Raw genomic sequence first — 26,366 nt, 5'->3', positions numbered from 1 at the left:
AATCGATGACATTATTATATAATTTAAATTTGCTAAGAATAGAACATGACTATTCTTATCAAAAAATTATAAATACAGGGGTGGGCAAAAGTAGGATTATAGCTGTTCATATGGAAAAAGACATGCAGGTTATGATTATTACAATTGCTTTATTAACTCAAAGGAATGTCACCCACAACTCTAAACCTAATTTTGCCCACCCCTGTATGTGCAATAATGGATGTTTTAATTAACTAGATGGTGAGAATCATTTTATAATTTATGCATAAATCATCATGATGTATACATTAAATATGTTCTAATTTTATTATACTAGGGTCACTTAAACCTCAATATAGCTGAACAAAATAAAAATATGTGTAAAAAGAAATGAAAAAAGATTCCTAATCTTGTCAAGTAGAAATGAACTGATATGACATTTTTAAAAGTCTATTTAAAAATATATATTCGAATTTAACAGAGGGGGAAAAACTGAAATGAAACTTTAGTTATTAGTGACCCTCAGATAAATGTTTTTCAAAACCATAAATATTAGTTCCAAAGAGCCTTTTAATGTTAAAAGAAGATTATAGAAATCTTTAAGTATTCTGGAAATAAAAAATAGGAAAAGGCTGATCTAAAACAGAATACCTTTTTATTTTAAAATAATTTAAAAGAATTATAGTATGCCGACTTGAGAATCAATTTTAAAGGAACAGGGGCATAACAGAGGGAACATGTAGAAGGTTTGGTGAGGGATAATTGTGGTTTGAACAACAGAGGAAGATTACGAAAGGAATACAGTGAGGGAACAAGGTCAGGAGTTTGATTGGGACATACCTAATTGGAGATGTTTATTAGACATTCAGTTGGAAAGGTTGAGACAGATACACTGATTTAGAGTTCAGGGGAGAGGTCTGGGATGAAGGAAAAAGTGTGGAAGTTGTCAGTTATGAATACTGTTTTTAAAGGGGTAAAATTGATGCAATCCAATTAATGTGGCTACAAACAAGTGAAAGTCCTAGCTTTCAGGCACTTTATGGGGTTAGGAGAAGGGAAGTTAGTGGAGGAAAGAAAATTGTGGCAAGAAAAAGCATTGAAGTAGGAGGGAAATTTCTGTTTTTCAGAGTATCTGAAAGCTGATGAAGCTGAAGTGACATAAATGTTTTAAGGAAGGGGAGTGAGCTTCTGACAAATGTTGGTGAAAGCACAGTTGTAGATGAAGTGGGAATCGACTTGATTTTACCATTCAGAGGTCATTGGTGACTTGGAGAAGAGTAGTAGCTTCAGTGGAGGACATATCTGTGGAGGGTGTTAAAGGGAAAGTGGGTGTTAAAGAGAAACACACCTGGCAGTTTAAGGGGGCATCTTGGATTTTAAAAAATCCAAGGAAGGATTTTTTTTTAAAGAAGAGAATGCACATACACTAGTATTGGTAATGTTCCAATAAAGAAGAATAAATTGGTGATATAAGAAAGAATGGGGAAATTGCTGAAGCAGTGTACACAAGTGGAGGGAAGGGTTTTAGATGGGGACGTAGATGGTTTAGCCTTAATAATAGGAAGGAAGGCAGAGTATATATTATAGGCACAGATCCATCTTTGAAAATCTTTGGTCTACCTCCAGGATATGTAACATGCAAGAAGCATCCTGACGAGCTGCTTTTCACTTCTTTAGGCTTTTCTTGTTCTGATTACCCCTTTGTGGGTTTTGTTTTAGCGATGTAAATAAATGAATGGTGGTTTCCAGTATAGGAATTTTGTGTTTTTAAACAAATTCTGTTAACAGAATTAATAAAAACAGTAGGCATTTATGAATAATATTCCTTTGAAGTTTTTGAAAAATCCCAAGTGTGTAAGCAAGTAGTGTGTTTTAGAGGACCACCAAGCTACATTAAGGTCAGAAGCAGAGCCATCAACTTGTGCGTCAGTACTGTAGAGCTTAATTTAGGAAGGATAATGGGTAGGTTAACAGGTAAGATTAAAAAACTGATCATCCTTGTGCTTCTGATTGTCCGTATTACCTCTAGTGCATCATCTCTTCAGTTTAAATAACTAATTTTAGTCTTTATAGGCCCTACCATTCCCTAAAACCTGGCACAAGTTTCTTGGTCATTGAGCTGGAAGACATTTTGAGTAACACCTTCTATACATCCATATATTCACTTGTCCACCTTGGACACGTTTACTGAGGGTCAGTTAATTTGGCATACTGTCAATTTACTTAGTACTCTGTCTTTAGGTGTGCCTGCTGTTATGTTAGTAATAGTAAGAAATAAGATTACTTGTTCATCTTCTAACTTTATTTTAATTCCCTCTAAATTTAGGCTCTAATTTATTGCACTCCCCTTTAAGCAAGAACGAAAGTTATCTCTCGTTTTCAAATTCTCATCCGAGGATATGTTTACTGATTTTAGAGTGAGATGAAGGTGGATGGGTGGGGGAGAGAGAGAGACATCAATATGAGAGACATTGATTGGTTCCCTCCTGTATGCACCCCAAGTGGGGATCAGATCACAACCTTTTGGTGCATAGGAAGATGCTCCAACCAAATGAGCCACCCAGCCAAGACATTTCTCATTGTCTTTTGATATGTACCCACAATATGTCATGGTCTAATATGTGGATTGTATCTATAATTTGTGGCAAGGCTCGCCAGTTTTTAACGGGCTAACTCTGAGAAGGGTCTTCAGCAAATTCTTCTTTGCAGTGATGAGTTAGTTCACACGTCATAAGCTGCTCCTTCACCATCTTATTAGCCAATTCCCTGTTAAATAGCTTTATTATTTAACACAATTTAGTGTGTCTCCTTTCCTGGGCCTCACATACACATTTTTTTCCAGTGGGTTGCTATTTTGTCATCTGGGACTTGGTTTCTGTGTTTAGATTACTGACTTAAACCATTTTCAGTGACTTTCTCTTTATGAGCACAGACTTCTTTGCAGAAACCTTAGTGCAAGAATTCCATTATCTCATTCTGACATTCTTGTGTTCCTTTTGCAAGTTAATATTGATGTCTGTCCTTGAACCTTCAGTCCTATTCTAACCAATTTTTTCAAGTTAAACAAAGACAAACTGTTATTGTGGGATTTTATGCTAGTGGTATAATTTAAGTAACATGGAACTATGGTTCTTCCTAAATGTTTCATTGAATTGAAAATTTTTAATTGGAGAAGATATTTGGAAACATAGGGAGAAGGTGAAAGGGTAATTCTGTTTCTGTTGACTCTAAAATGTCATCAGCTTCAAGAGTAGAATCAATGTGAATTCATCTATGCTTTTTATCAACAAATATGTATTAACTGTTTACTCTATGCTAGGTACTCAGTTAAGTCTTAAATAAATGCCATTTTAAAATGTTTTCTTTCTTTAAAATGGATGATGTAAGGAAAATCAGGGTTTTTTGCCAAGCTTATTGTGAAAAAATTTTAATGTTTTTAATGTACATGAATTAGACATAATTCTCACTTTTGGATAATGAAGAAGCAACCAAGTCTCGATAAAAGTGAAAATACAGAAAGTGAAAAGAGGAAAATACAGAAAGTGAAAAGAGGAAAATACAGAATCTGTTTCACTTTCTCTTACTTTTATTCATTTTTACAAAGACTTGTGAACAGTGAAACTGACCAGCAGTTTCACTTCTTCTTGCTTATAGTTCTGCTCGTCTTTTGTGGTACCTAGTAGTTCTGCAGGAGGCATCATGCACTGGAAGGGAGAAGTTGGATGAGCATATGATCAGACATAATAGAAAATGGACCCTTCATAGTTCAGAAGTGACTGTATTTCTGTTTTACTTAGAAATTTGAATTTTTACTTTAGGGATTCCCATTTAGGAATACTTTGTAGTTTTTAAACAGCTGACCCATTTAAGGTGAATTTTTAAAATCTTTAATTTATAATGACTTGACCATTATGATACTAACTTTTTATTATTGAGACAAAATAAGGTACCAGTTATTAAAAATATGTATTCAGAGTTTTATAGAGGATGAACAATAATTTTACCTCAGTTTAAGAGTTACTTAATCTCTTCAGAATGCAGCGAATATTGGCTGAAGATATTTTGAAAGCCTAGATTACTTGGAATATATTTGAAGCCTCTCTTCTTATGTACTTCTGTTCAAAATGTTACATATTTTTGGATCATATGTACTATAGGCTTAAAGTTTGGAGTTTTACATTTTCAGTCTTATAAAGGCTTATAAATATATATGTTAGTACTATTGGAACTAAATAATTTTATCCACATAATTGTCATTCAGTTGTAGCTGTCTGGAATAAAATTTCTTGGAATAAGTAGCCATTTTCCACATGAAATAACCATTTAAAAATGTGTTTCATCTGATAGCATGTATTTTAATCTTTATAAATAGCACAGAGGAACTGAAGTATTTATGTAGCTAAGGAAGGTTATCAGTTCAGGTTCCATAGTAACTTGTCTGACTTTATTAGGTTGTGGATGTTTTATAATTTTGAAAAGATATGCTTATTATTACTTCTGTAAAATACATTGGGTTCCGGTTATAAGTTATGTGTTAATCTAATTTCTTATTGAAGTCACTGATTAAAAGGGAATTGTGTACCAGTGGGATTCTAAAACCTTGACATTATTTTAATCTGATAACAAATGGGTTTAAGTTCATGTTCTTTCAGTTGTTGGCAAAAAATCTAAACCTGTATTTTTTGGATTTATGAGGATAAGTCCTGCTTTGGCAATCTTATAGATCCTCAAGAGAATAGTTAAACAGTGATTAATCATTGTTTCTTCACTGAGTGTGCAGAAAAGAATGGAAAAGCTGCATTTCACACTTCTGAAGCAATTAATCCCCATGATCTTAGCCAGGTTTGTCTTGTAGATAAGTCAGGATACAAAACGGTACCTAATTTATCAATGTATGCATGCCATAAAGTATAAAACACACAATTTATTTCATATCATTTATAGTCAAATGTAAAAAAAGAGTGACTTTGCCATATCCAAGAGTGTTTCCTACATTACCTTCATATAAACTAAGTACCAGAGATTACAATGGGATTCCTGTTTATTGTGCACATCTGGTGCAGTCACTATGCATTTTCTCATTCACTTGCTGGCATTTTTAGTGATTGTGGCATAAATCACCTTGCTAATCAGAAACATAAGTGACGGGAAGTCATCTCCTTTTTTTGAACAATGGGAAAAAACATATGGCTTCTTAGACAGAACTTGGCTGTTATACTATTTATGTGGCATTATATTCTGTATTTAGAATTTCATATTAATTGTAGTGGTTTGATTGAAGGCATTGAACACCCAGTGTTTGTGGTCAAAGTATTTGTTTTGTAGCATTTTCATAACAAATCAACAAAAAAGGTAAAATTACATGCCTTCTACTAAATTTTTTAAAAATAAAACTGGGAAGAATTTTTAGGTTCAGATGAATTGAAGAAAATATATAATTTTAAAGTGTGTGGATGTTTCTATAGATGCATAAGTATAGTAATTACAAGTTACAAGTTAGTTTTTTAATTATACCTATTTCAAAACATTGCATGGATTAGAGTAAAAATTACTATCCTTTAAATGATAAAATGTAATTGACAGTAGTTTGCTTTTCTAGACATAGTATTATTTGAAAATGAGTTGCATTTTTTGATGAATTTTTATTAGTTGGCATCGCTTCTGCATATACTACAACAGAAAGTAAAAGATGAGGTAAAGCTTAGTAAAAGATAAATATATCTGTGCAGACTTTAAGGACTGCTTTTGGTGGATTTATTGATGTTTGTTATAGAATGCTTGCTGTAGATTTGAAGGTTTGTCTGTTTTTCTTCCATAGTCACTTAGTTCTCAAAAAGTAGTAAATATAATAGCCTTTAATCCTTATTTCACTTTATTGTACCTTCCTATCCTTTATCACTTTCCGTTTTCTTACTGTTGGGTGGCAAGAAAATATTTAGTTTGAATGTGTAAATTTCAAATGAAAATTTACTTCTGCAAAGAACTTGATGTCTTTTACAGTTTGCTTTCTCTATTACATATGACTATAAATTAGTGAGGAGAATTTTTAAACAAATATATCAGAGCTTATTTATTCAAATGTGTGTTATTTCCTCTGAAGTTGTCCCCTTGGGAAGATATACACATAATCCATTAATCAAAATATTTTAGGAATGCCTCTTTTTGAATTTTCTTCAGAATTGATATATAGCTGCCCAAAATGGATACTTTGAAGGGAGATAAGATTCATTATGTGTATATCTGTGCTAGTATTTTTGTTTAAAAAAATCTATCATAATAGTTTGTATTGCAGCCCGTATATATCTTGCAGATAATTGGACACTCTGAATATAAATAGAGTTTTGAAAAACTGCTTGAATTTTAAATAAATAGGCGTGTTTACCCATTTGGTTTTAGAAATCTTTTAGGATACTGTCTCAAGGATCACTGGCAGGAGGAGTCCACAGGCTGAATCAATGCAACATAAGGAGGAAGTATTTTTTGCTGTTGTTGTTACTGCTTGTTTTTAAAAAATGCCACTATCCAGATTCTCTAAGGTATAGTGTGCTATTCTTAAAAATATATTTATAACTGAATTGAGACTTTCTTTCCAGATTAAAATTATCCAGTGCTTAAAATTACCTAAAGTCTACACCATGCTGCCTCGATCCTGGTCCATTTTTATTTCCTTCATCCCTTAAAGCCTCTTCCCTGCCTTCTCCCCTGGGTACTTTTTATTTGTTTTTTAAAGATCAGAGGTATTTATTGTAAAGATCAATTTTAAAGTCATTCAATTTAAAAAGATATATTTGTATTCCTTTTTCTCCACCAAAATAGAAAATTTTAGGAGGATAACTTGTTAAAATAGAAAAAAATACACAATTTATGAGATGGCTAAAAGTATCCAAATAAATTAGGAAAAACAGAGTTCTAGTTTTAGTGACCGAACACTTGGGACTTTGTTAATAACAGATTTTTGAAGAAAAATTTCTTTCATAAAGTGCTTAATGAGAAAAATATACTAAGCTAAAGTATTTGCTTATTTATCATGTTTCTAAGCTAGGAATTTAATTTCCAAATGTATATCAAGTTTTGAATGGAACTACTAGTAATGTTTATATTCACTGTGCATTTTGTTTAAATTTGCTTTTATTTTCAGAGAATTTGCATTGTGTTTTTCTTCTAGTGCACTCTTATTTATATTCATACTTGCTGGTATATGTTACCATCCAAAGTAGATTCTGAATTGAGTATAGAACTTACTAGAAGAGTTATTGTTCTTTTCTTATGTTCTCATGATGTAAAGAACAAACCCTTTCATCATAGGGATACATTGACTGGGAATTCCTGGCCAGGGGGATTATTACTTGCTCTCCCCCTTTCTGGCCGTCCCTTTTCTGGCTTGGTGTTTGTGTGGAAGTGGCTTTTGGGATGCTTTCCACTCCCTGACACAACTGTGGGCTAGGTAGTATGACACCCTTGGACTAATCATGCTGGAATTCAGAAAAAAATGTTAATTTGAATATTTCCCCAAAGGGAGGCTTTTGTTTGTGAATGGGAAAGCTGCTCTGAGTGGCTTATATGATCCAGGAATTTTAATGCAAAGTTCTTAATGGACCATGTTAAGTGTGAGAAACATGGAGCAAGAAAGGGTTTCCGTGATTAAAACTTTGTTTTTTATTTTGTTCTGTGAATAAGATGTTTTCAGTGTGGACCTCACTTGTGTTAACTGCTGGGGTTCAGACATACTGCAGGTGGTGACCAGCAGGCTTGGCCTGCCAGCAGCCACTGATGCACAGGGACAAAAGTGAATTCTTTTCCTAAGAAAAACACAGACTCAAGAGCCAGGTAACAGTTTCAGTTGTTAGAGGAGCAGCATTTTAAAATTCACCCTGGGGTCTGTTTTGTTTTCTGGTCTAGACCTCTTAGGTATTTTGTCATAGAACCATGGAGGCAAGAAGATAGGTGGCCTGTAGGGGAAAAATCAGAAAGAACTGGAGAATGAGGATAATTCTGGAAGATGCTTGGGGGCAAGCAGTATTGTCCTTGTGTTCTCTAAACTGAGAGTCCAGTAGAAAACACTTTTCCTTTTTTTGCCATAGTATACAGAATGACTGGCATTTTGCAAACCGCATTGGGCTGACAGTGTTAGAAAGGTGTGTGGTGCCATGTGTGCAGCAGTGTGTTTGACAACGCAGTAGTTATGGCGGAGGGGAAGGAAGCGGGGATCAGTAAGAGTGGGGGGTCTGCTGGAGATGCTGCAGGGGTGCCCATCAGTGGTTAGTGACAGTAGCAACCAATAATCTGCAGCAGAGAACAAAGGAAATACCCGGATAGGGGGACTGGTGAGGCCCACTCGGGTTTAATTTAGGGGAGGAAATGGGATGAGTAGATCTGAGACACCACACAGAGATGTGCAAAGATAGGTAAATTATATTCATGCCATGGTGGGTCACTGACTGTGAGCTGAATGGGCTTGCTCAGGAGCACATGTGAGATACTTAGGGATGGCTCCCCGAAATGTTCTAAAGGACAGTTTATAGTCCTTGCATTCTGCAAGGGTTGTGTTGTGGGTTGTATTAGAGTTTTCCAGAGAAACACAACCAATAGAAGATACTGTATATATAAAATGTAGAAATCGGCTCATGCAGTTATGAAGGCTAAGATGTCCCACAATATGCCAGGAATACCTGTGCTCTAATTCATTTTGAGTCTGAAGGCCTGAGAATTGGGATGATGGGGTGGGGGCTGGGGAAGATGGTCTAAGTCCTTGTCGGAGTCCAAATGTCTCAGCTCAAGCTGAGGGAGCGTTTTGCCTGTCCTCCGCCGTGTGTTCTGTGCAGGTCCTCAGTGTATTGGATGACGCCCATATTAGTGAAGGCATTTTGATTTTACTCCGTCTGCTTCCAGTGCTAATCTCTTTTGAAGACATCTTTATAGACATACCCATCATCCAGAATTGTTTCGCTAGTTATCATGGCCTCCCCTCACCCAGTCAGGTTGACATAAAATGACTCCTCACAGGGGTGAAGGTGAGAGCTGCGGGCAAGTATGTTACACTTATTTTGTCAAATTACAGATTTATTGAGGTACTAAAGGGGCTTTCTTTTCCTCCTTCCTTTTTTTAAAAACTTCTTTTCACAGAACCTTTTGCTTAGTTATCTACTATGGCAAATACTATTCTAGGTGTTGGATCAGCAAAGTTAGTAAAATTCTTCACTTTAAAAGCTTGAAGCTTATAGCAGAGGAGATAATAGCAGCTAAAAATATTAACTTGTGGTCTGATGAGTGATAATGGTAGAGTCATGCATGGGAGCTGGTGGACCCCAGAAATGAGTACATGAACCAGCGTGGGTGTGGGACTGGGGGATGGTCCTAAGGACACTTCCAGAGAAGGTGCTGAAGAAAGACACCCCGGGGCAGAGGGAAATAGTGCAGAAATGACTTCGAACCTCAAGTGTATTTGAGGAACTGCAAGTGGCTTGGGTTTGCATGTTGGGTTATATTGAGACCAGAGACTGTAGATAGGAAATCGAGATTTTTTAAGAGTCTTGCACATTATACTAAGAGTTTGGGCTTTTTTCTTGAAGGAAAAAACAGAAGGGGAAGGAGGACAGAGCTTCAGATTGCAGTACTAGCTAGGCGTTGTGACCTACTGAAGAAATTTAAGCTGAAGAGCAGTGTGATCAGATTTGAATTTACAAAGGCACGTAAGTGACATTTGATCACGTAAGTGAATTGGAGGGAGATCTCAAGAGCCAGGATGCCAGTTTAGGAGACTGTGGAGGTAAGGGGAGAAACTGAGACAGTAAGGAGAGTCAGAGTCAGAGTAAGGAAGAGGAAGGGAGTCATTTTGAAAGTAAAAATGACCGGGTTTTTCAGTTGGCTGGATGTGAGAGGGGCAAGAAGAAAATACAGATTTCCAGCTTGGGCAGACGATTCATTGGCGGTGTCATTCCTTAGATGCCGAGTTCAGCAGGAACCTGTCTAGGCATCTGTTGATTAAAAACATTCAGGAGGTGGTTGAATATATGGATCTCTGAGGCCTAGGAGATCAGTTATAGTTAAGAGATGTATGCTTGGAATTATTAATATAAAATTTGGCATGAATTTATGTAACAGTTGTTTGCTGAGCCATTCCAAGCATTGTGGTAGCCATTGATGAAACAAAGATAGATAAGTGTATTTGTTAGGTGTGTGTAAGACTGCCCAGGGAGAGGACCTTGGACGAGTTGAGTACTCTCAAGTGTATGAGAGAGGGAGGAATGTGTTGAGGGGATTAAGGAGGGAAACAGTGAATGATGGTGTGACTGAAGACAAAGCAGGAGACAGCAGTAAGGACAGTGTGATGGATAGAGGGGTCACAAGAGAAGTGCAGGGAACTTGAATTTGACATGCCAGATGTGCCTTGGTAAGCAGCGGCGTGGAGTAGAGTAGAAGGTAAGTCAGCCCACAAGGTAGTTGATATATAAGTGGGAGATGAGGTATTATAGGCTACCAGTGAAAGGCACTGTTTCATATTCAATACCCATATTATAATCTGTGAAAAGCTGGCTGTTGGAGGGGGATGCAGGGTGGAGTTTATTGTTCTTAGAATTTTTACATGTTGATGAAAAAGAGCCAGGAGTGGGGGAGAAAAGTAGATGATACAGGAGAAAAAGCAAGTTAAGATAGTTACCTTTGGAGCAAGGTACATACATGAAAAGGTGAGACAGATTTGGAGCCAGGGCTAGTGAAGGGGTTAGGTAGTACAGGAGGGTGGCTAATATTTTTTACTAACAATACTGGTCATATGGAAAGAGTAGATGTGACAACAGTTCAGGTGCTCTAGGAAGCAGGTGCCAAGGAAAAATGGAAGTTTTAAGACGTTTATTGGGGGGAACCTTTGGGAGGTATGGGGAAAGGAACCACAAATGTCATGAATGGTCATGGAAAGCCTCTCCAGGGGCGTCCAAACTTTTGGCATCTCTGGTCCACGCAGGAAGAAGAGAGTGTCTTGGGCCACATATTAAATACATAAACACTAATGAAAACAAACAAAATCTCGTAATGTTTTAAGTACATTTATGATTTTGTGTTGGGCCGCATTCATAGCAATCCTGGTCCGGAAGTTGGGCCCCTGCTAGACCGTAGTGCAGGTCTGACATCTGTGTAACAAAGGAGGAAGGTTGGGCAGGAAGACTCGCAGGTAGCAGTGCAGCTTTGAGAAAGTCTCAGCCAGACCAGTGGTGAGGAAATGGTGTAGGGGTGGGCAGAGGACATTTTCCCCATCAGAAATGCCCTGTGCTGGGAAGCAGTGGTCTTCCTCTAGCATCCCTCTCTTTGCCTGGGGCAAGTGTGGCCTTGATGTGAACACTGCTGTGGATCCTGACAGTGTGACAACTGCAAACTGTCAGTAAACTGCTCTCCTCACAGCAGTAGTGCGCTCCTGGCTGCCACAGTGGATGTGAAGGTTTCAGTTGGATAAAAGGTGAAAGGAATTCCTCTTGGTCCCTTATTGCCTCTGCTTTCAGTAAATTGAATATAGGGTCAGAGAAGGTAACTGAGATGGACAAGTGTTGGAAGGTTTTCAGGAGAGAGACAGCTGATAGGGCAAAAGAGGAGATGTATTGGTAAGATATTAGTTGAAATGGTAGCTCATATAATCTAGGATTGACAGGGAAGGAAGTGAAACTAGAAGGGGGGCACTAAGGGATTAATACGAAATGAAGTCAAAGAACTAGGTGTTGCAGTGAGTTTGAAAGCACTTACACGAGTAGGAGACCTTATGCACAGAGGCAATTTTTATCGAATGGTCTATTACTTTAAGATTAATAGCCAGAATTCAGGAAATACTGGTATTTTGAAATCCCTTCATGTAAATAGAGAATAAAATTTTAGCAGCAGCAGATGACAGTTATTAGTGTGTATGTATATATGTATATTTACCATAGAATCACAAACATAAATACTATAAATGTATAAGCATATCGTATTTGCTTAGTTTTAATAGTGTGACTTCTCTTCACAGTTACATAAAGTTTCTTGATTAAATCTATTTAGTTATCATGGACTATAATTTTTCCCCTAAGAACTTTTACTATGGATTATTTTTCAATTTTTCTTATAGGGTAAGAAAACATTTCAGAGTTTTTTTCCTCAAAAGAGAAATAAGTGAATTCTCCTCTTCTGAAGGGTTTGTTTGTGTCTTTGTACCTGATAGAAAAGTTAGAAAGTGAAAAAACATTCAAAGCATGTATAGCTAAACATTTCTTTTTTACTCCCTATTTTGTTTGTTTGTTTTGTTTTGTTTTTTAGATTCCACATAGAAGCGAAATCATGTGGTATTTGTTTTTCTCTGACTGGCTTATTTCACTTAGCATAATGCTCTCACTAGGTCCATCCATGCTGCTGTGAAGGGTATCCCAATGTAGTAATGGCCAAGTAGTATATATCCATTGTGTAAATGTACCACAGCTTTTTTATCCACTCATTTACTGATTGACACTTGAGCTGTTTCCAGATTTTGGCTATTGTAGATTTTATTTATTTATTTTTAGACAGAAGGGAAGGGAGAGAGAAAGAAAGGGAGAAAAACATCAATGTGTAACTACACGCCCCCTACTGCTCCACAATCCAGGCCTGTGCTGTGGCTGGGAATCAAACTGGTAACCCTTTGTTTTGCAGTCCAGCACTCAGTTCACTGAGCCGCACTAGCAAGGGGAAAATCTTGGCTATTGTAAATGATTCTCAGTGAACATAGAGTTGCATATATTTTCTCACATTAGTGTTTCAGGTAGCTAAACATTTCTTGAATAGAAAATAATAAAGGTAAGATAAGATTTTAAAATACATACAAAACTTTTCATTAACTGTCCTTTTGCAGAATGAATCAGGAGTTGCAGAAAATAATTTAGGTCATTAAAATAATGTAAGATAGATTGATGAGTGGACAAATGGATAGACACTATAATAAAGCAGGTATATTAAAGTATAATTGAAGATTCTGGTGGATATTCACTGTAAAATTCTTTAAACTTCTGTGTTGAGTCAAAATATTTATAATAAAATGTTGAAAAAGTAATATAGCATTTGCAACTTTGAAATGCATAAAAACAATGGTCTTAATGAATAAATAGGTAAGTGATAAAACAGGTATAGTAAAATGTCAGTTATAGAATCTGCATAGTTGGTGTGCGAATGTTCACTGTAACAGTCTTGCAGCTTTATGTAGTGTTTGAAAATTTTCAGAATAAAATGTCGTAGAAAATAGTGCCATAAGCAGAGCAATGTTTGGCATTACAGATCTGAGCTAAGTTGCCTTTTCTGTAAAATAGGTGTAATATCTACTTTGTAAGTGGTTCTGAGAATTAGAAAAAACTGTCTGTAAAGCAGCTAACAAAGACAGACATTTAAAAATGCCTCTGATAATACTGAAACTGCAAACTCCAAATTTAGGGATCATATCTTAATTTTTGCTTAATATATTTAGAATTACTGGATATATGTAGGATAACTGGATATATCAGTTAATTATTTTGATTGAACTAGGGACGAGGTGAGATCAAGATGCAAATTTGTATTTTTAAGATTGCTTATTTCACACAAACAGGGCTTATGCCCCATGTTCAGAGCCTGTGTTTTTTTTTTTCTGGCTTTAATCTCTTAAGTTAATCAGACTGAGCCCTAATGATGGGAAGTTAGAACCATCTTTATAAAGAAAATGAAGTCACTGACTTTCTAGTATCTCTCAAGGAAAACTAGATAGCCTTTAAAAATATTTTCATTTTGTGAAGTGCTTAAGTTCTTTAAAGCAGGGTTATTGTACTCCTGTCTTAATTATTAGTTTCATCTGAATATATCCATACCCTAAGTCAGACTGGGTTTTGTTTTCAGTTATATTAATTTTTAGAATATATGTAAAATGTAAATCATATTTACTGCTGAACATATATCTATTTATAATTTATATATATCAACATATAAATATTTACTGCCTAATATTTAATAGTACCTTTTCCATCAATGACATTTTTCTTATAAAAATTCATCTTTTTATGTTTCTTTTTAAGAAATAAACTTAGATTTCTGGTTTGTTTGAACTTTGCCCTCAAGTACGTTTATGAAGTACAATTCTTTTGTTTTTTTATTTGTTCTGTTTCATATGCAGGATAGATAAAAATGACTGAACTTTTTATATTTATGTAAATTTATTTAAAGTTAAATTCAAATTTACTACCATATGCCTCAAGGCTAAACATAATATAGACTATTACAATCATTTATATAAATTGGTTTTTAAAACCATTTCAATATGTTGAATCAATATGTCATGAATTTCATATCTATGTAGTTGTCATCCTAGTAAATTCCATGGCATATACATTTACAGCACACATATTTTAAATAAAATTGAATAGACTTTTCTAGCCTGCATTATGGAGGAACTTCTGTTATCTTCCAATTTTCTGATTTAATATCATAAAAGAACTATGCTACTTAAATGTGAATCTGCCAAATTTTGTATATCCATCAAATCCTTTAGGATAGAATTTTTAATTTCTCAGTAATATTTACTGATTGTCCTTCATTTGCTAATCTTTGTGAGATACAGAATAGTGTGAAAATAAATATCCACCTCAGAGGATTTTTCAAAGGGTGCCCCTGTTTTCTTTCTGTGGGTGTTTGCCAGTCTATGGCAGCAATTTCCTAGGGAACATTAGGGAAATATATGCATTTCGTTGGTGTATTTTGTCAGTTAAGTAAGTGCACTCCACTGTACAGGGAAGATCTGTCATATATTTTGAAATGTAAAAAAGTATCCTCATATTCAGACAGTTAGGGATCACTAATATACTAGGAACATCCAGTGTTCTGTAGTTTAGATGAGTAAACTTTAAGCATGGGTGGAATTTTGGCACCTTTTCAAAAGAACAGATACAAGGACATAGTATGGAAAAAACAGGTAGTAAACCTACTCTTAACCAAAAGCTAGAACAACAGTGCTGAATTATAAAATAGTAAATAGATTTCTTATTGTCAAAGGAGGCAAAACGTTTTTTTTTCATTCTTAAATGTAGATCTATTCATGACTTAAGTTTTAATTTACTTAAATTATGGTAAAATTTTCAAATACAGGCTATTTAATGGAAGCGTTGTATATTTGTCATTGGCCTTGAATGTTAAACACTGCAGTGTGCTACTATTTTTGTGTAATTATAAAATCAGGTCATTTTTAGTATAACTTAACAGTTACGCTATTAATACTTAACAATGAAACATACATAAACAGAAGCTGTTTGCAGTAACCCCTTGACAGTGTTCTCTTTTCATAAACACACTGTGGACCTATTTGACCTTCCATTGTGTATTATGGGGGTTTTTTAAATTTTATTTAGTTCTTTTTCAAGTACAGTTTTCTGTCTATTTCTCCTATCCCAGCCCACCCCGCCCCGTGCTCCTCACCTCCCTCCCATTGTGTATTATGTTTATAAAGAATTAAAATAACATATTTTTAAAAGACTGATACATTTTTTTAAAGCAGTCTTTCACTTTCTCTTATTTGCTAAGTAAAATAGCAGTGAAAAACTGCATTATTCCTTATATTCTTGTAGAATTTATTTTTTAAACAAGTGCCTGTTAGGGTCATTTGCTCTGAAATCTTATTTTTCCCCACATCAAAACTGGATGAAAAATGTAAAAAAACATTCACCTTTAAGTTGTTATGTTTCTGAATCTTTCTGTAACATTCTTAGGAAAGTCTGCTGTATTCTGTGAAGAGACAAGGCTGGGAGAAAAGAATTAGTGTATTGTCATAAATCATTACTTTGACTTAGTAGGTCAGGGTTTTTAGAAAATTAATTATATGTCATCTAAGAATTTTATTCCTGGATACTTTCTGATCTTGAACATCTTGGCCTTTTATATTTGTGTGTGATTTTTACCTTGTCATATATAGGTATTTGTTGTTTATTTAGACCAATTTCTAATTGTCTTCAGAAATCACTGAAAGCTGAAGACTGTAAGTAATTTATTTGCAATGTGTAGTATTTACTGCGGTGCTGTATATACATTTTATATTTATGTCGGGAAAGGGTTGCAGAGGGGTGCTTCAGGACCACCTTTTCAGCTCTAAATAGCTATTGTGTACATATGGTAAGGTGCTGCTGCTTAACAATTAGTAACTGCTTTGATGAAACTAAATTACATGTTTAAGTTCCCATCAGGAAGTCGCTTCACATCTCTGTATTAATGTATTCAAGGCTCGAGAAGGAAAGTTAATTTTCCAGCTTAAATATTTAATTCAAGCTTAAAATTTAGTCTGTAATTAGAGCTCCCAAATGGCAGGAACATGGAGTATTTGTCCATTTTAATTAGATTGTTGTTTACCTATTAATTATATATCATATCTTGTCATATAGTTTTGATGGTAACAGATGGTGCTAGGAGTTAGTAAGGGTTTGAACAAAATAAGATTCCACATGATTTATTAAGTTGCACTTTATTAGTGAGTGGTCTGCTTTAGTCAGGTTATTTTCCCAAAGAAGAACTGTGCCACATTTCACTAATTTTGTAATTATTCTTTTGTAGAAATATTGAAAACAAAAAAGTCTGAGATGAATAATGTTTGTTTAGAAATAATATGGATTACTTTAGGATTCTTTAATTTTAAGTAGCATGTATTGTCAAATAGTACAATTGTTACGAAGTTTAGTGCATTTTGCTAGGACAAAATCAACAAAGCAGAATTTTATTTATTGGTAAAAATATAGGCAGAGGGTATGTTTACATATATGTAGTAATGATTTAGGATATGAGAAATAATAGGATGATGGTTCAGTTATTTATTTCAGAGGCATTCCTTGTCTGCCTATTGAATTTAACAAGAAAGCAAGGTTTTTTGTGGACCAAAATATTTAAGTGCAAACTCTAGTGTCCATTGAGGTTGACTTTCAGAATTTCCAAATTCAAAAAGTAAATTCCAACTAAGTACAAAGGCCTTTTAAGTGTGTGTATACAAGGTTTTTATTATTTTTTGTTACCAACTCAGTTTCCTAGAATGAATTTATTATACCTGTGTATGAGGTCTGTCCAGAAGGTATCCAGCTGTGTTATATGAAAAAAAGAATAGAGACATTTATTGAAGAAGATATAAGATACAAGAAACACTGTACATAGGACAGTGTTGCCTCAGTCTGTTACCTACCTCAGTGTTACCTACCCTTCAAAGTAGGCACCTTGGGACCTCATGCAGTTCTCCCAATTGCCATCAGCTGCCCCATAGTATTTTCTTGAATCTCATCAACGGTCTGAAATCTCTTCCCTTTCAAAAGTGATTTTAGTTTTGGGAAAAGACAGAAGTCACAAGGCACCAAATCTGGGCTGTAGCAGGGCTGAGTCACATGGGTGATTGACATTTTGCCAAAAAACTGCATGAGACGTAATGCATGAGAAGGCACATTGTCATGATGAAGCCTCCAATCACAAGTTGCCCATACCCTTCTGAATCATCTGAGTAGTTTCCACTGAGGAATATTCAAGCTTAATGCAAAATTTGATGCAGGTTCGTTGCTGTACTCAGTCATTTTGAATGTGATGGCCACACAATACACGTGCTCACTCAACGGTGTCTACCATCCCCACTGACTAGTACGGTGAGGTCGTTGTTGTTCACGCATGGACATTCCATTCAGCTCTGCTTGGCTGCCAGGTTACATGGATGTCATGCAAACCCTTCTGGTCATATTAACAATGGCTGGGTTTTTTCTGGACAGACCTTGTATATGTGCATATATGTATGGAAAGAGAAAAACTGAGAGGAGGAACTGGAGAAAGGAAGAAGGGTTTAAAATTTTAATCATTTGGTGTTATATACTTTGTTTCAAATGTACTGTAGTCCTTAATATCATTAACTTAAAAGTACATTTTGTTACTATTTCTTAGCTCTTAAGCTTCTTATTTCAAAAACCACTCAGTGTTTTATAGTAAAAATAAAATAGAAGGCCCTTACCCAGTTTTAACTGATTTCGGTATTTCTTCCTCAGGGCCTCTCTGGTACATAGCAGATCTCCAGAGCTGTGGCCTTCTATTTCCTGTGTTGCCCTCAGTAAACAGCTTTGTTTTTGGTTAGTTTTCTCCTGCGTTTGTATTGGAATTTTGTCAAACCAGATAAGTTTTTAGAAATATAAGGTATGTCTTTTGTTGTCTTAAGTAATTCTTTACAATGAGGTGGTATTTCAACATTAAATGTATGATCCCACATGTTCACAGTAGGCTATTAGATGTGTAAAACAGGACTCTTAATATGTGTGAAATGCTCACGTAACTGAAATTCTCACTTCAATCTGCCCTTAGTTCCATTTTTCCCCCTAGAATGTTGAGTACTTAAAAACTAATCTCAAATATTGTAATATAATGATTTAATGCAGGAAGGATGCTGTATTATAGGTATAGTAATCAAAGAGAATATCATAGAAAAATTATTTCACTTAGAATACATATAGTCTTAGTTCGAAAGTGTGAATTTTTAGGATGTCGTTCTCTTGTAAAAATATGGTATTGTACAATTTTTAGCAAAATACAGGATCCTGCAGATGTAAAGCTTGCTTGAGTGTGCTTGGTAGGATAATAATATGGATGTAATAATTTATAGTTTTAATATTAACATTTCACCTAAAATGTCATATCGTGTGCTTGAGTGGGATGTCATTATGTTACAGAATTCCATGCTTATAGTTTTGTAATAAAAGATTTTGTAGTAAGATAGGGGTGTTATTTGTGCAGCACCCTGTATGTCAAATGTAACATGCACTTTTTCCACACAGAAAAAGAAAACTAAGTTGAAGCATATAAATAAAATAAATATAATCACTTTGTAATTAAAGATAGTTCTTTGTAAAGAAATGAGAGCATAACTTGATTTTTTACAGACATATGAAATACATCATACATATGTTTTATTTTGTCTTACCTGGGGAAATAAGTAAATGACTATTTTGTGATTGTTAATAGAAACAGCAAATGAAAATACAAATGCTATTTTAGAAATGAGGTTTACTTTTATGTTTACTCTCTCCAATCCCTCGCCTAGCATTTTACCCCTTGAGAGAACTTTTATTTCAACAGCCATTGTGCGTATATTTGACTTTTCCAAAGAAAATGACAGTACTGATTAATTTCCTGGAATTATGAAGGTTCTTTCTTTCCCTAAGATAGCAGGGCATGAAAATATTTAGGGAAATGTGGTAGTTGATAAATCAGTCTTACTACTTGATAGCGATCTGACCCCAGTTGGATTTTGGGGCTTACTTTATTATTTTCTTTTCTCACTCAGCAGTAGGGTGTTAGCGACTATGCAGTGAGATAGTTTCGAAATTAAAATAATCTGTAAGCAGATTTGAGGCTCATGATTGGGTGGTGGATGCTAATTTCTTTAAGCACATAGAAACTACTTGTCTGTGCTGTACTTTAAAGATAAGAGATGTGAAGTTGGGTGAGGTCCTCATCAGTAGAGGTGGGGCACACATAGGGAACCAGGAAGTACGGTGGTTAGGAAGGTTGAATGCAGATTTAAAATTCATTAGAAGTACTCAGTCTTCTCAAACATACGTTTATGCCTCTTTGCTTTTGCTTTTCTTTTCCTTTTGAATATGATGAGCTGGATTGGAACCTCCTGCCTTATTTTTCTTCAAGGTTCAATTCAAATTTTCTTTCTTTCATCAAATATGTTAACTTAGACCTTAATTGGGACTTTGGATATACACTTGTCATGTCGAATTATATTTATTTGTTTACATGTTGGTGTTTTCTGTGATAGTGTTGCCTCCTGTGGCTTAAAGGTAGTATCTTACTTTTATTTTTACCTTCAATGTTTTTAGCACAGTGAGTGCTTTATAATAGATGTTTAATGAACACTGGGTAAAAGAATGAATAAAACCATTTCTTTCATGGGATGTGGCCACAATAAAAGAGTTAGAATGCTATGGATCTGTTTGAGGCCTCCCTGAATTTCTTTTAGCTTTTAAATAATTATAAGTTTTCTTCTTATAAAGGAAATATCTGGGTAGGTAATTTTTTTCTTCAAAATAAACTATAGTTGTTGCTACCCTATAAATACTCATGTTTTTGGCAAACATTCAAAGCTACAGAAGTATATAAAGTTGAAAACAATCTGTAATTCTTTTTCTTCTGCTGACCATTGTTTTATGTCCGTATATGTCCTTTCAAGTGCCCCCTCCTTTTTTATGCTGTTTTCCTTTTCTTTCTTTTAAAAACATTATCTACATAAGCCCTTTTTAAAGACACTATTGAAATTCAGATTTTTCACTTGAATTCTTCACATTGTGAATCTGTAACCTTGTACCATGCACAATGTGCTTTGATAATTCAAGTGCGTATTTCAGACCTTGACTTGTACTCTCTGCCATTTTGAAATACATTTTTGCCCTTGTTTGGATGATATCACATATTTCTGGTTTTCCTATTTCTCAAATGATTGATTACTGCATCTCTTTTAGCTTATTTTCCTCTACCTGATTTTTAAGTATTTGTATTCCTCAAGTTCCAGTCTTTTCTCCTCTCACTGTACTTTCCTCTTGATAGTCTCATCCGAGGCCATGACTTCAGTTACCAACTTTGTGCCATGATTCCCAAGTTCACAGCTCCAGCCTAGATCAAGGTTATGACCATTGGACTCATGTATCTAACCACCTATTTGATGTTTCTTGGGCTCCACGAGGATTCTTCAAATTCGATGTCCAAAATTAAATTTATTCTATTCTTGCTTCATTTGGTCCTCCTGCATCTAATTTCGTAAGTTTCATTCAGTAAGTTTCTAACTATGCAATTAGAAAACTCTCAGTCATCATGTTCATACCATCAACAAAAGTCCCTTCATCATATTCTAAATTTTGGCATAGTTATTCATTTGTTTTGGATTTAGTTTTAATTTAATCTGTTGATCTGCCTGTCTCTCTTTTCAAGGATTTTATACTTTTTAATAACTGGATTTATTGCCTTTTTACCTTATAAGGCTGTTCCTTTAACATTGTTCTTATTTAAAAAAATCATAGGTGTTCAGACAATTTAGATGGACTTTATAAAATCTGTTTGTTGAATCTGCCATTTTCTGACCTTTAATCCTTTTGGACTTTCTAATAGAATTGTTTTAGAAGTACCGATTACTTCGAGGAAAATTTATATTTTCCAATTATGAGTCTTCTTATCCAGGAATGTGTTCTGCACATTGATTTAATCCAATGCTGTTTGAGTCCTCCAAACACAGCATGCATTTTCTCCATGTAGTTTTTGCACAATACACTGTTTGTTGTTGGCTGTTGTCGTGGGGTATTTTCCTTATGGTTCTAAGTGGTTAGTTTAGTGTTTAGCACAGTTCCTGGCACATCACTCAAATATTTATTGACTTGTGAGGAGTTTCTGGTATAAAGGAAAGCTTTCTTTAAAAAAAAAATGGTTGCAGTCTGACACATTTTATAAAATAAAAAATTGCAGTTGTTTATTTCACATTTTTTGTAGGTAGATGACAACTGCAAATTATAATTTTGTCTTATTTTTTTTAAAAATTTTATACTTCTTATTTCTCATACTTGTCCTGTTGGGTTTGCTAAAATCTTCCTAACAATGTTGAAAAAAGCATTAGTAGCCAAAAGCCTTGACAATTTCTGTTATTTGTGTTTTTGTTCCATGCCAACTAATGGTCTATTGGGGAATGAAAGTTTTATTTTTTATTTGATTAGTTTATTTTTTAATGAAAAATGAGCGTTAAATTTTATCAAAGGTTTGCTACATTCAATGGAGCAATATTACAGTCCATTCTCCCTTAGCTTACTTGCCCAATCAGTTACTCAATTTTCTAATATTAAATTACCATTGCATTTCTGGAAGGATTTCTTCTTGGTCCTGGTATATTGTGAGATCATTGTTCTTGTGGTTTCTTTGTTACCATTTAGGTGTTAGAGTCATGCTAATGTACAATGAGTTTCTTCTTTGTAATGCAACAGTTTATACATAATAAGCCTCATTAATTCCTTAAGGGTTTGTTAAAATTTACCCATGCTGTAATCAGGTGCTTTGGCTTGAAAGTGAGAGGCATTGTGGTCGAGAAACAGAGCTTTGTCAGCTGCTGCAGAATCCCTTCCATGTGCTTTATGCCAATTGTAGCACCCATACTTCCTCCAAAACAACCACTCTTTTGACTTTTATAATAATTATTTAATTTTATGGTTTTATTACCCAAGTGTGCAACTTGAGACATTACAGTTCAGTGTTGCCATTTAAAAAAATTATTTTTGTCTTTTAAATTTTTCTTAATCTGTGGTTTCTTTCTCCAATGTTTCGTTTTCTTTTTAAGTGATCTATTGAAGAACCTGGGCCGTTTGACCTGGAATATTGCCACAGCTATGAAATTTGCTGAGTTCATACTCACAAGAATTAAACATTTTCTTCTATATTTTCTCTAAATTGACAGGTAGCTTCAGAGCTTGAATAGATTCAGGTTTAATCTCTTAGGCAAGACTGTGTGCTTGTGTGTCCTTTCATCTGCAGGTACATAATATCTTTTTATCATTTTAAATGTTGGCAGCCATTGATGCTCAAAACCTATATTCATTGACTCATTATTTCATTTCCTATACACTGTTTTTATTATCTAAGCTATCTAGTAAAAGGTGAAAGATTTATACTATCTGAAGAGAAACCAGAGTATAAATATAAGCTATCTAGAAGTAAAATGTGTTTCAATTTCTGATTATCTAACAAGGATTTTAAAGAAATTTAGATTTGTATGTGGTCAAAAATGCGTGCTGTACATTTTTGCATTTGATTAGTATTATCTTTTTCTCCTTAAATATGCAAATTTGCAAGTGTTTCATTAGTATTTGTAACAACTGTTTTTCTTTAGTTGTGATTTCAGTGTTTTATGTTTAAATATTAAGTCAGATTTACTAATGTATTTTTAAAATGGCCTTTGTTTTTATTTTTGTATCTATACATGGTTAATCAAATTATGGGACTAGATTTGCATTTTCAAGAGATTTACTCTAGTTGCAGTCTCTTAGGATGGATTGGAGATGTGACCACCACTGACGTTCATCAAGATCCCATAGGATGCTTTTAATTCTGTTTCGTTTGGGGCAATTACCTAAGTGAGAAATAATGACTCTGAATTAAGATGTTGATGATAGAAAGTAGGGAATAGATGCAAAAATATTTGGGATGTAGGTGTAGAAAATGAGAGAGATAAAAGAATCAAGTTTCTATTTATGTTTAAGGGATGACAGTGTCATTAAAGATATGACTTAGAACACGAGTTGACTTACACCTGGTTCATGGGCTAAGTCTGGTCTGCCATCCATTTTTGTATTACCCACCATCCAAGAATGGCTTTTACATTTTTTAATGTTTTGAAAAGTTGAAATAAGAGTGATATTTTGTGATACATGCGTATTTATATGAAATTACAGTGTCCATAAATAAAGTTTATTGTAACACAGCCATGCTCATTAATTGACAGCAGAATTGAGGAGTTAAGACAGAGACTGACCCACAAAGGCTAAAGTGCCCTCTGGCCCTTTACAGGATAAATCTGCCAACTCTTAGCTGAGAAAGGTCCTCTTTTTTTATTTTCTCCGTTCCCATTGAATCCGGTGTTCATAACTAATAATTTCTTAGGGTAATATATTTTTAAAAATCCATATATACTGTAACTGCATTAATTCAGCCCTGCTCATGACCATTAATTTCTGACTATGTTGAAATGCTTTTCCCATGAAAAATTTTTTGATCTTTGTGTCTGATTAAAAGCTTTTAAAAGAGACGGTATGCTGTTAAATCAGTGTTTTTTCTTAAATGCTATTCACACAGTCTTGGTTATTATTATTATTATTATTACTATTTAAGGTGATAATTTCATATTGTATAATCTGTTAGTTTTGTGTTTCCCATGGGGTTTCTTATATTCATGAACTCAAATTGCACTTTAAATAAACAAATTGATTATAATAATCTTTCTAAGAGCAAACCCCTTGAGACTTTGGGAGCAGGATTTTTGGTTTTATTAAAGATTGAGTAAAGTATGAATTTACTTACAAAGTCATAGTTCATTGATTTGTTAAGGTACTATAAAATACAATTTTAACAACACAAAGTTTCTTGAAAAAGTTTAATCTGGTGATATGTTTATAGAAGAGTTTGGCTTTGTGGAAAACAGCAGGAGCAGAATGGAGTCCCTTATGCTAAGCCCCTTGTCTCCAAACCAAAACTGAATTACTTTTTCAGCTTTCTCAGAAATGGGATCTAAGTCAATCAGGAATTGTTCAGTCTCACTAGTTAAATAATCTGCCTGATAGACTCCTTCCATTCCCTAAAGAAAAGTGATCTCACCATAACCAATCCACTTTTTTTTAACCTATTACAGGTTCTTTGTTCCCACTTCCTTCTTCCTATCAAAGTTTTTCATTTTGTACAACTCTTGGGAGAGCCTTTCTCTCTGTTAGATTGGATGCTGCCCCATTCATGTTCATTAAATAAAGCCAATGAGATCTTTAAAATTTACTCCATTGGATTTTGTTTTTTTTAGCAGCTACTATAGCCATATAAATGGTTAATCTACATGAGAGAAAAATTTGAGTTATGGGAACTTCTAAAGTTTTTATAATGTGGCTGTGCCGAGTGATCAGAAACCAGCACTGATCCATCCTTAGGAATTTAAGATGAATCTGTCTTGTTGTGGTATGTGGTTGTGTCTTGCCCTGCATCTGTATCCTGTCTTACTTAAATTTCTGGTATTTATGCCCTAACAAATTACAAAATGTTATCTTTTAATTTCTTTCATCTCCTTAAAGCTGTCACTTGGAGTGCTCAGATACCACCCCCCAAAAAAGCCAGAGGGAGACTAGCAATGGGAGTTGCCATGTAAAGCAAGTACTATATATTCCAATGCAATGCTTGTTAGCAGCAAAGCATATTTTTAAACTTTATATTTTTATTTAGAAGAGTGATGTATTTATATACAAACTTCTTATCCCATCATTTAATTACATCCAAATGAGGATGTTAATTCACTTAAGCCATTGTGTGTCATAGTAACTCTGAGAAAAGAGGACCCAACACTCTTTTTTCCCCAATACATAAGTTTTAGACCTATGTTGTTTTAAATGTTTTTCAAGGAACATTTCCTAATTTTCATTGTAATTCATTATTTATACTCTTTTATCTAGTTGTGTTACCAATGAGTAGTTAGGTCAATACCTGCTCTTTGACTAATGACTTAAACATTTATCAATGTATGATATGTTTTTTATTCGTGTTAAGCGGTTAGGTTTTTATTTTAATTTTGTGTTGAGGGAGGAAGGTACTTTAGGTTGTGTTACATTTTGTAGCAGCATAAGAACTTAAATTTGCTTTGACTTTCTATACTTTTTACTTTTCCTCTATGTAGGTGGAAACCATTATTTGTCTACTCTATTCCTACTTTTTGTATTAAGTAAAATAATAGAAATGGTCAGTGAATGTGATTTACTTGTACATGTAAATTATTGTTCTAACCACAGTTAATAATGGTAATTTCTTGCTCTTAAGGCGTTTTATAACCTATAGTAATCATTTAGGAAATTTATTCCTATGTAGTTCATTAATAAAAATAAATTATCAAATTTGAAAATGAGTTACCCTTTTGATAAATTAGAGCTGATTTAAGATTATCCTTTTAAAATGTCACCAATGATCAGTTGCATTCTAATAAGCTTTCAGGAATGGGAGAGATAGGTGTGCAACAAGGCATGTCACGATCAAACCCTGTGCTTGTGGAGACTGTTCTGGTATTAGGTGTAAGATGGTTTCAAGACAGTGAGAAACCAGAGGTGTGGACGCAAGCACAGTATTTATTGTAATGTCCTGGTAAGCGGTAGGGAGAGCCCAAGCTGGCTTATGATTAGCCATGAAGTGAGAATGATGATGAAAATTCAAGTAGTGAAAATGAGTTTTAAACCATTGGATGTTACCTTTATTTGGTAGATAAAAAGGTATTAAATATCAACAATTGCATATGCTTCAACTTGAGTTCATGAAGAGAAACATAAATGTTACATATTTGAAATTGAGAGCAAAGCTAAAGGGCTGTGTTCTTTTTAAGGAAAGGGTCAATGACACTAGAATGGAAAGATTTTTATAGAGAAAGTTGATGTGTTTTCTAACATCCAAATCCTCCATGCCCTTTAGGATCCAGCCCATTTGTGAAAAGCTTTTAGTAACACCCAGGTGCAGAAAATTGTTCCATGATGTGGGAAGAACCTGTGTATTCATTTGTCAACATTTGCTGATTTTCTGGAATGTTTCTAAGACCCATATAACAACAGAAAAAATAGGCATAAAAGAATAATTGGATTTCTGTGGTTCCCCTCAACCAGAATATG

The 26,366-nt window shown here is 34.5% G+C and overlaps 1 protein-coding gene across 5 annotated transcripts in view; it reads left to right on the top strand.

Annotated features, from left to right (window-relative positions):
- The window catches only part of TBC1D5 (TBC1 domain family member 5), a 485,401-nt gene that overhangs the window by 122,436 nt on the left and 336,599 nt on the right, over positions 1–26,366 (top strand). Inside the window, exon 1 of one of the 5 annotated variants that reach the window (XM_037143970.2) lies at positions 9,577–9,668. The exons of the other annotated variants lie outside the window; for them this stretch is intronic. The gene's annotated coding sequence lies outside the window, so the exon portion shown is untranslated. Of the gene's footprint in view, positions 1–9,576; positions 9,669–26,366 lie in introns of those variants that run through there. 5 annotated transcript variants of the gene reach the window in all.

This window comes from Artibeus jamaicensis, unplaced genomic scaffold, assembly GCF_021234435.1.
Source record: "Artibeus jamaicensis isolate MK-2021 breed Jamaican fruit bat unplaced genomic scaffold, CSHL_Jam_final contig_519, whole genome shotgun sequence".
In the NCBI taxonomy this organism is placed as follows: domain Eukaryota; kingdom Metazoa; phylum Chordata; class Mammalia; order Chiroptera; family Phyllostomidae; genus Artibeus; species Artibeus jamaicensis.
Note: the sequence above shows the minus strand (reverse complement) of the source record. Positions and strands in the feature narration are given on the sequence as shown.